The sequence below is a fragment of the Panthera leo genome, chromosome A1, assembly GCF_018350215.1.
Source record: "Panthera leo isolate Ple1 chromosome A1, P.leo_Ple1_pat1.1, whole genome shotgun sequence".
NCBI classification, from domain to species: Eukaryota; Metazoa; Chordata; class Mammalia; order Carnivora; family Felidae; genus Panthera; species Panthera leo.
Genome location: NC_056679.1, coordinates 185,774,875 through 185,785,721, shown reverse-complemented (window position 1 = coordinate 185,785,721; position 10,847 = coordinate 185,774,875).

Here is a 10,847-nt window from a genome sequence, read left to right as displayed (position 1 = left end):
GAGATACTATTGCATGACTATTAGAATGGCCAAAATCCAGAACACTGACAACTTCAAATGCTGGAGCAACAGGAACTTTCATTCATCACTGATGGGAATGAAAAATAGTATAGTTACTCTGGAAGACAGTGTGGTAGTTAACTTATAAAACTAAACATACTTGGGGTGCTCAGTTGGTTAAGCATCTGACTCTTGATTTTGGTTCATCATGATCTCTCAATTCATGAGATCAAGTCCTACATCGGGCTCTGTACTGACAGTGTGGGATCTGCTTGGGATTCATTCTTTCTCTCTAAATAAATAAATAAATAAATAAATAAATAAATAAATAAATAAATACTTAAAAAAAAAATACTTAACACACTCTTATCATACAGTTCAGCGATCATGCTCCTTGGTATTTACCCAAAGAGAGGAAAATTTAAGTCCATACAAAACCTGCATATGGATGTTTACAGCAGCTTTATCTATAACTGCCCAAACTTGGAAGTAACCAAGATGTTCTTCAGTAGGTGAATGGATAAACTATAACACATTCAGACAATGGAATATTATTCAGTGCTAAAAAAAAAAAAAGAAAGAAAGAAAGAAAGAAAGAAAGAAAGAAAGAAAGAAAAAGCTATCAAGTAAAACAAAAGATCTGAAGGGATTTAAATGCATATGATCAAGTGAAAGAAGCCAATCTGAAAAGGCTACATACTAAATGATTTCAATTATATGACATTCTGGGAACGACAAAACTATGGGGACTGTAAAAAGATGAGTGGTTATATGGGGTGAGAGAGGAGGGAGTGAGGGAGGGATGAATACATTACAGAGGACTTTTAGGACAGTGAAACTATGTGGTACAACACTACAATGATAGATACATGTCATTATATATTTGTACAATACATAGAATGTACAACAGTGAACTCAAATATAAACTATGGACTTTGTGCAATTATGCCATGTCAATGTAGGTTCATCAATTGTAATAAATACAACACTCTGGTAGGGGGTGTTAATAATGTGGGTGGTTATGCATGCATGAAGGCAGAGGGTATGTGAGAGATCTCTGTACCTTCCTCTCAGTTTTGTTGTGAACCTAAAACTGTTCTAAAAAAAAAATCCTAAAAATGTCTCCATTAATTATGAGATAGCTTTGAAGACTGAAATCTTTTAGTAGAAACACTTTATAGAAAAAGCCCTTAAATTGGATAAGAATAAGTTTCCATATCTGCTCTCTTTATGAAATATCTCTCTGGTCATCTGGGGATCAATTGAAAGCTAAAGACTTTAAGTTAAACAATCATTTTGTTGTGACAGATAAATTACATTAGCTATCTGTTGCTGCGTAACAAATTTCCCCCAATCTTAGTGGTTCAAAACAACAAACTTTTAAAATCTCACAGCTCCACAGGTTGTTGGCAGGCCTCAGTTCCTCTTTGGCTCTTTGCCAGAGGCTTTGGTTCCTGGTCCTGTGAGATTTTCTACAGGCTGCTCACAGCATGACAGCTTTCACTCCCCAGATAAAGTAATCCAAGAGAGAAGCCCCAATGCTTTTATGGGTTATATCAGAATCACACACCATTAATTACTCTATTTGTTAGAAGCAAAATACTAAGTTAAGACCAATTCAAGGCAGAAGTATCAAACAACTGACATTTTTAAAACCACCACCAGTAGATTGAATCCGGGGGAGGGGGGGGGCAGGGGGGGGGGAGGAGTCAGGGACATGAATTTGGCTCTGGCAGTAACTAACTTACACATCCCCTTACCAGGACCAGGATAAGTTATATGCTGACTCAATTAATACTGCTGAAATAGATGTCCCTAAGCTAAGTGTGCCTTCTGTGAAGGGCCTGGTGAATATTGACATGGACTTAAGAGTACAAAGAGATCAGTTTTCATTTTGTTGGATGGTTTCACTAACACGCATGCAATCCAAAAAATATGATGAGATTTTTTTCAGTCCTTTATTTGTTCACCCTTGCCTTTCCCAACTGGTGATTTTGAGCGTCCCAGAGGAAACTGATATGCCCAGGAAGAAAAGGAAACCAGAGATATTACTTGAACTCCTGGTCTCACAGCCAGAAGGAAAACTAGATTTATTAAATAATAAAAGAATGCCTTTTTAAAATTGTTTTTCTCTCTCAATATTTGAAAACATTCACAGTAAAAATTACTATTTTAAGAAGATTTTACAAAAATTGAACATGGATTTATCAAGCAAATATTGTGCTTTCTGGGTGCTAAAAATATCTAGCTAAGAATCACACTATTAGTTTCCTACTTTATGACTACATAGCACTTCACAGTTTATAGATAATTTTGCATATATGATTTTATTTCAGCTTCATGAAAAACCTGTGGGAGAGGTAAAACAGGCATTAATCTTTCCATTATATATACATGTCGTAGACTCTGGGTCTGGAGTTCTTTCCTATCCAGCAAGAAAGTGGGATACAGGATTAAAATTGCAAGAGATGGCTAATGTCCAGAAGAAGACAAGAGCCCAATTAAGGGTCCTTGCTCTTGTTTTTATTAGGATCAGAAGGCTTACAAACATGGTGATAGACATACACAAAGAGACAATGAAACTGTGAACATTAAGTCATGGGCATGAGGGAAAGGGGGTTTCAAAATATGTCGGGTTACGGGTTTGGGTTAATACAAAACAAAATCCTGGAGCCTGGCAGAAGGTTGTTTACAGCAGATGTGAGGCACCACCTCTGTTTACCTAAACTGGTCTAGGGGACAAGAAAGACAGAGCGCTACCTCTGGGTCAACAAGGCACCTTTCTTTTACTAATTAGCTCTGCTCTGGGCAACTTTCCCTGCAGTATTCTGTAGCCCTATTTACCTGTTTACCTAATTTAGTCCTTCCTTCTTGTGAAAGCAGATTTCTGCTGTTATGCTAAATTGGGGGGGGGGGGGACATTTCCACCCTGAGTACCTAATCTTGCTTACCTCATATACCTTTGTCCTATACTGGGAACTTTGCCCCACTTTACCTATTCTTATTTACCTAATCTTGTTTACCCAAACTTGGGTGTGTACATCCTATGGCTTTCTAATTCTTTATGCCTTGTTAACCCATAAGGGAAGGCTCAGGGAATTCCTAAGCTTATTCCCTGTATGTATATGCATATGTATATGTATATGTATATGTATATGTATATGTATATGTATGTGTTATGTATATGTATATATATTAATCCTTTTATCATATCCTTTTACATATCCATTATATAATGAGAGAAAGACCGACCAACCACACCAGAAACCAGGTTTCTGAGGCTACACAGCTGACTCTCAAAGTTAATACAAAGCTTCTACCTATTTGAAATAAGAGGAAAAAACTATAAAGAACTTGTAGGCTTGGTGAATCACAGTGCTGTGAAACGTTTTAACTTTAAAATGAACATTTCTTCCTGGAATCTCTCCTCTATTTGCTGAGAAACTAGTGCTTCTTGACTATAGTCAAAGCATTGCAAAATAAAAAGAAAGTAGTTACAAACACCTTGTCCAAATCAGTCTATGAATTTATCCAAGTGATACTTAAAATTGCAAAAGTATCAGAATTACATGAAGGGTTCCTTGAAACTATATGTGGTAGACAGGTACAACCTCTTAACCGGGTTGTCTGTTTCAATAGCTATGGGGTGGAGCCCGGTTCCCAGTCTATGCTGATTTTTCTGGTCTAGGGGATTTTACACCAAGAGCCCCTAGTCTGTCCTATTAATTTCTACCCACGTTATGTCCTCTTCTGTTGGTCTTTGACACCACCTTGCGTCAAGTTTCCATGCATTGCCCTCTGGTACCTTTAGCACTGGTCCTACCTTTGGCAACCTTCTATTTTATCATCTAAACTGGACACTTTTGAGAATGAAGGAGACACTAGTAATAAATACACATATCTAGACCCTAACATCATTGCTTTGACTCAATTCTCTCCACATTGACACATACTGATACATGAAATATAAATATATAATTTATATTTATAAAAATGAATCATGCTGCTTTTCCTGGGAAAGTTATGAAATCCCTCTAGTCCCTAATTACGTCATCTGTAAAGTTGAGATAATAACATCAACCTCTTGGTGTACTGTGAAAACTTAAGGAAATGCACATTAGATGTTAAGCCCAGTTCCTTGTACATTGTGGTAGATTCCCTGAGGAGCATTCTTTAAGATGAAAGAATGGATTTATTCCCTTAGCTGCTGCTGAAGACAGCTGGCAGTGCTTCTAGACCTCAGGAAATTGCCTTAGCAGAAGCACACTGCTCACCCAAGGTCATACCTCCCCTAGAGCAGTCTAAATCAGTGATGTATCAACATGGGTTATACAGGCCTAATCCCTTGTACCAATTTAGGGGCAATTCCAAAAGGCCATCCCAGCCTGAGGGGGCCTTCTTGGTTGGCTGAGGCATATATGCTGAAACTGCTTCATACCTCAACTTTTTTCTCCACCCCAAACTGCCTTCCTCCCTTCCATAAGTACTGATCCCAACTGATGTTTGGCATGCTAACTCTGTCTCAGAGTTGCTTTGCAGAACCCATACTTGGACATACATAACAAGTATTCACTGAGTATGGGTTATTATTTTTATTACTACTAGTAGTACAACAACCACTACGACTTTCTCTGATTAACTGTCCATGCTAGTGGCTCCCTTGGGCATTGTTAGATATTCTACTACCATTTGATCTATGACAACTACTGAAACTATTACTCTAAATTCTGTAACTAAAAAAAAACTATTATTCATAGAGTTTATACACTAACCTTATAGTTTATACATAGTGATAAATGCTTTATAGCAAAGTATAATTAAAGCATGCCCTCACTAGGAGGCTGAGCCCACATAATGGCAACCACAGGACTGATATAGTGGAAAACAACTGTGCAGTTCTTTAACCTGCATTTAATTAATACTCACTGTAACTCCTAGAGGTGACTACTGTTGCTTTCCACATTCTGCATTTTAGAATGTCTTGTATATTCAGTGTGGACCACAGGGTGTGTATGTGACAGGTGTGCAGGTGTGCACACACATGGACAGAATGTCTTACGTTGAGCAACTTTCAGTGTCTCCAGTTCTGGCAGCAAAATGTGTCTCCAGATATTGCAAAATGCTCCATGGGGAGAGGGGTAAAATTGCTTCAAATCAGAAACCACTGATTGAGATGGTTAAGGGGCAAATGAACATTGCCAATGATACAAACACATCACCAATAGTCCAAATCATTTGTCTCTATCCCAGGCAGTAGACTAAGGCCAAATACCTGGTGATCCAGCCCCCATTTAAACATTAACAACTATGTATTGAATTAATTCTCAATGTATTTCCTGGCTGAAAAATAGTACTATTATTCAGTGGCCACACAAGGCTATTATAAGTTGATAATGTTTCTATACGCAGCTCTTCCTCCACTAGCACCTTGATCAATGTCATGATTGCCTCATATTCATGCCCCTCTTATATCCTATACTGTTTCACAGTAACTACATGACTAGACAAGGGAAGACTTACGGGATCCCAGTTAAATAATCTTCCACAGTCTCTGCTGTCATTATGTTATTTCCCCATCCAGAACACTTCTTACAATCAAGAGCAGATTACACATCCTTAACATGTCTAAATGCTACAATATATGCAACATTACCAGTTACTGATTGTGTACTTCCACAAAAGGACACAACTACAAATCTAATCAGCTTACTGTCTAATCAGAGTTTTTTTTTCAAATTATGTATTTTTTTTTAATCACACTCATAGGTGTTTCCCGACTAAAAAGTTTTGGCAACCTTAGTTAGCATAAAATCCTCAACACATCTTACCAGTGAATAAGACCTTTAGTCCTCTTTTGGGAACTTTACTCTCTGACCTAGTCCTGTGTGTTCTTGAAGAGAGTAAAATGTAGTTGGAAAGGTGGCATCAAAAATATCAGGTCTACATTGGTCCAAATAGCACATACCTCTCAGCCAAAGGGGTTTAAGATCCTCATGGCATGCCTCCTGTTTGCCCAAAGGAGATTGCAAAGCTAGCTAGGGATTTTCTTTTGCTATTTCTAAATATTCAAATTGTGTGTCCTTCTCATGGTTTAAAAGTGAGGGATAATATCATCTATTAGGTGACTATTTTATTATCTGGATGTTCATAATCTCTATTATTAGTCCAGGCTGGAGTTACAATGATTCTAAGAAAAGTTATTGCTTCTCCTACAGGCTTCCTTCCATGAGTGCTTATCACAAAATGAAAACTCATCCTGGGCAGACCACTGCTTCATATGTATGTGAAAACTCATTCTAGTAAGTCTTGATTTGTTTTTACATGTTCTTCCTCTGTGTCTATGTCTTTGAAGAAGGTGGTTTTGGCTAGGGTGGCTTAGGGCATAGAGTTGATCATTAACCAACTAAGAGAATTCCATTCCTTCTTATCCAGCAAACTTAGTGTAGTTCCCTCATCTGCCAACCAGCTGAGTCACATTTCTATAATCTCACTAGGCTTTTGCCCAGATTTATTTCTAATTTCTCTCTTTCTGTACTTGTAAGAGCAGAGAATTATTTTCTGAATAACTAATTGCTCTGAAATACTCTAGGAAGTATTTCATCTTTTGACAACCACTAGTTGGAGGGAAGTGCCATTGATTTGCCAGTGGTGCAGAAGAATGAGCAACATCCACCATACACTCTCATTAGCTTCACAGTCTTCTCCCTACTTTATCTCTAATTCTAACTACCAAAGCAACTCATCAGCCATCTCAGGGGTAATTATTCAGAACTAGTTGTTTCCGTGGTTACTGAACATTTTAGCAACCATATCCACTCCTACCCTCCACAGTACCATACCTGACCAACAAACACAAGGAGTCCAGTTGTCATTATTACAAAAGAGCATTGTGACTTTACCAGCCCAAGGAGGGGGACAAATTTTTCAAGAAAGCTGAAAAATTCACCTAGTAAAGAAAATTTAAACCTAAATAGATTCACAATTTATTACCTATACAGACACAGCAATAACAAGATCAGCAATGATGTCAGCTCCCCGTGTCACAGGATGACACTGAAGCAAAAGGGACCAGATGACATGCAAATGAGTTATGGGACACCTTGTTTCTGAGGAGTCAGTTACACACTGCAATTAAGCAATTTTGTAGTTTGCAGTTATAAACTAAAAGGGGACAAGGCAGAAAGCTCCCTACCCTATCAGAATTACAGAGACAGATGAGAAACTGCCCCGTGAAAGCCTCCCTCACGATAAGGAATTAAGTGACAAATTGTCTGGCAGCCGTTCCTCACAAAACTGTTTATCTTTACCTGGTCCTGGAAGCTCACAGGGCATTCTGCTAAGGGTTATGTCAGTTGTGGTTGAGCCTTGCCTAGTGGCTTATATTGTACAGGGTCATCAGAGAACCAGCATAAAACAGTTCTTCTAGACCCACCACTAAGAAAGTTGGTCCACGTTTTAGGAAACCAATCTTCAAACCACCCTTGATTCAGTTTATCTTTGTAGGGCTCATAGCTGCAGGCCTAGCATATGCCTAGTGGGATGAAGGGCTCTGAATGATCTGGTTATAGAATGTTTCAGTCTTACGTTTCTAACCAGAACAGTATATTCCACAGGTTATTTCTAAGTATCCTAATCATGTAGCATGTTAGGTATTAATGTATACTACTTAAACATAGAAAGGCAGACGAGTAATCTGTTGAAAAGGATTGTCTTATGTTCTCATTATTCTTATCAGAAAGAAAATATTTTCAGGTATTTTAATCACAAAGTGTTATAAGAAGGGAAAAAGGTATCTACTCCAACCATTTTGCCATCTGGAAAAGGTTCTCTGTCTTACTGTCATTCAAGGAGATAAATTATGAACCAAATTATCACTATGTTCTTCATTTTGTCTGTGTTTTCACAAAGCAACTTGGCTCATAGGCATATTTTTCCCTCTAGAAATGTAATTGGTTTGAAGAGAAGATCTGGTGTCTTCATAGAATTCAACAATGAACTGATGACAATCTAGCATTTGAGACAGGTTATGTTTGAGATAGTATAATGATTATATTAACTATTTCTTCTTTAAGATATTCTAAGCTATAGCCCAGGATGATGCTGAGTTGTGACCAAGAATTAGTTATGACTAATTCAGAAAATAGGACATTTATGTTAGTATTTACCATTCTATGATTTGCTAATAGATGAAAGGTTTCTCAAGTAGTATACCACTACTGCTATATAAAATGACAGTAGGTGTTATGTGGAATCATATATTAAATATTGATATATGTTTATTTTGTGGTCACCTTTTGATGTTGAAATTCTTTTCAAAACAGGCTAAATTACTAAGTATAAAACAGTATATCAACCTATGAAAATAAAATATCCTTAAGTGTGTTAAGATATGATTGGAGTCTGAAGAAACTAAGATAGAAAGAAAAACCAGGGGTGCCTGGGTGGCTCAGTCGGTTAATCATCCAACTTCAGCTCAGGTCATGATCTCACAGTTCGTGAGTTCAAGCCCCACGTCAGACTCTGTGCTGACAGCTTGGAGCCCGAAGTCTGCTTCTGATTCTGTGTCTCCCTCTCTCTCTGCCCCTCCCCTGTTCACGTTCGGTCTCTCACTCTCTCTAAAAATAAATAAACATTAAAAAGAAATTTTAAAAAGAAAGAAAAACCAGCCTGCTATGGTAGATTTCATATTTGGCCCCCATTATTCACCTCTCCCTGTACTCACACTTACATGACTTTCTTCATACTAAAGGGATGATATATGTGTCTAACTCTTGACATCTTTTTTTATTATGGGATTTCTCTGACCAACAGAAAAAGACAGAAGAGCAGGGTACATATGCTGAGCCTAGGGCCCAAGAGACCCTACCTGCTTTCATTCACTTTGCATGCTTGCTCTCAGCAACAGAAGAATACGCATCAGCTAACTTGATGGTCTAAAAGAGTGAGGATCACAAAGAAGAAAGCCAGCTCAGCCAAACCAGTCTAGATCTCCCTAACCCCAGACATGATGCAAATGCAAGAGAAATAATAAATGTATTTTAAGCCACTGAGTTTGGAGATGGTTTGGAATGCAGCAATAGCTTAACTACTCACTTGATAAAGAAAAAAAAAAATGTGTGTTTCTACTAGCTATTTTGGTATAGTCTGTAATAACTTTCTAGCTTCATATCTACTATTCCAATGCTTCCTCATGATAATGCCATGAAGGCAGCAGATCTAATAGAACAGCCATTCTACAGATAAAGAAATTGAGGTTCTGCAGAATTCATTATATTTCATTTGGTCACTCTCATGACTAGATTATAAAAGAAAAAATGTTTAAATCTAAATTAGAACCCTGAAATAATTCATTATCATTGGGACTATATTACTGGGAAGCAAATCATTAAGTTTGATATTTCTCCTTGATAACTGATTTTTTTTTCAGAAATTCTATTTAGGGAGATAAGTCCATCTTGGTCTGAAAAGTAATAGAAAATACTTATTAATTCTCCTACCTAAAAGCATTCAAATTATTTCCATTAAAAAATTCATGTAAAATATATAACAGCTAAAAAATAATTGGTATGAAAATATGGAATATTTTCCAATATACTGTGTTAAATTAAAGTAAAATCCAGGACAATATGTATAAATTGGTAACATTTATATGAAAAATACTATATATTTTATGGATTGATATATTTATATAAATGAATATACTGCATGAGTGTAAATATAAATAAAAAATGGCTAGAAGTTTTCCCAAACTGACCGACAAGTAGTTACCTCAAGGTGTAGGAAATGCCTAATATTGTAGGTAATGGGGGAAGTAAACTGTAGCCTTAGAAACAAATTAAAATTCTTTTTTAAAGTTGTTTTACTGTTATTTATTTTTGAGAGAGAGAGAGAAAGAGAGAGAGAGAGCATGAGCAGGGAAGGGACAGAGAGAGAGGGAGACACAGATTCCAAAGTAGGTTCTAGGCTCTGGGCTATCAGCCCAGAACCCAGTGCAGGGCTCGAACTCACGAACCATGAGATGATGACCTGGAGCCAAAGTTAGACGGAGCCACCCAGGTACCTCACAAATTAAAATTCTTATAAGGAAAATCCATTTATCTATTACCTGTGCAACAAAATATTAACATAAAATGGAAAATTATTTGGAGGAGTATTGAATTATCTGAAGCCAAAGGAATGTTTCTACATTTGGATCTAAACTAGGTTATATAACACTGCTAATTCACTGTGTTAAGACAGACTGAAAATCATGTGCCAAAAGGGGGAACAGAAAATTTGAAAAATTTCCTGTATTAATAATGATCATTAAGAGATAAGAAGTGCCCATTAGAGAAACACACCCTTTTCTTTTTCAGACAGAGAGATACAAATTTATTGTTCTGAATATTTCTCTCACACACAATGACTTCAATGCTAAAAATAATATGCAAAATTCATGTTAAATTTTAAAAAATACCCTACTCATACTTTGTACATCACTTGTGCACAGTGTTAAAGAAAGCCTATATTAATATCTCATTCTTAATTAACAAAATATGAGCTTACATAAGCAGATCAATTTGACTGCATCATTCACTTCTCCTTGCCATGCAAGTTCCATTGATGATTCATGAATGAGGGCAGCAAAGGGAGAAGTGCAGTGATCTAATAAAATAGATGAATATCTCAAGCATTTTTTTAAAAGGTTACCACAATAATTTTTCTTCTCTGTTGTTTTTAGCCTTCCTTTCTGTCTCCAACTCACCATTCCACTCTACTTGTCTCCCAACATATTTAATTAATATTTTTTTGAAAAAAATGTTGTTTATTTATTGATTTTGAGAGAGATAGAGTGTAAGCAGGAGAAG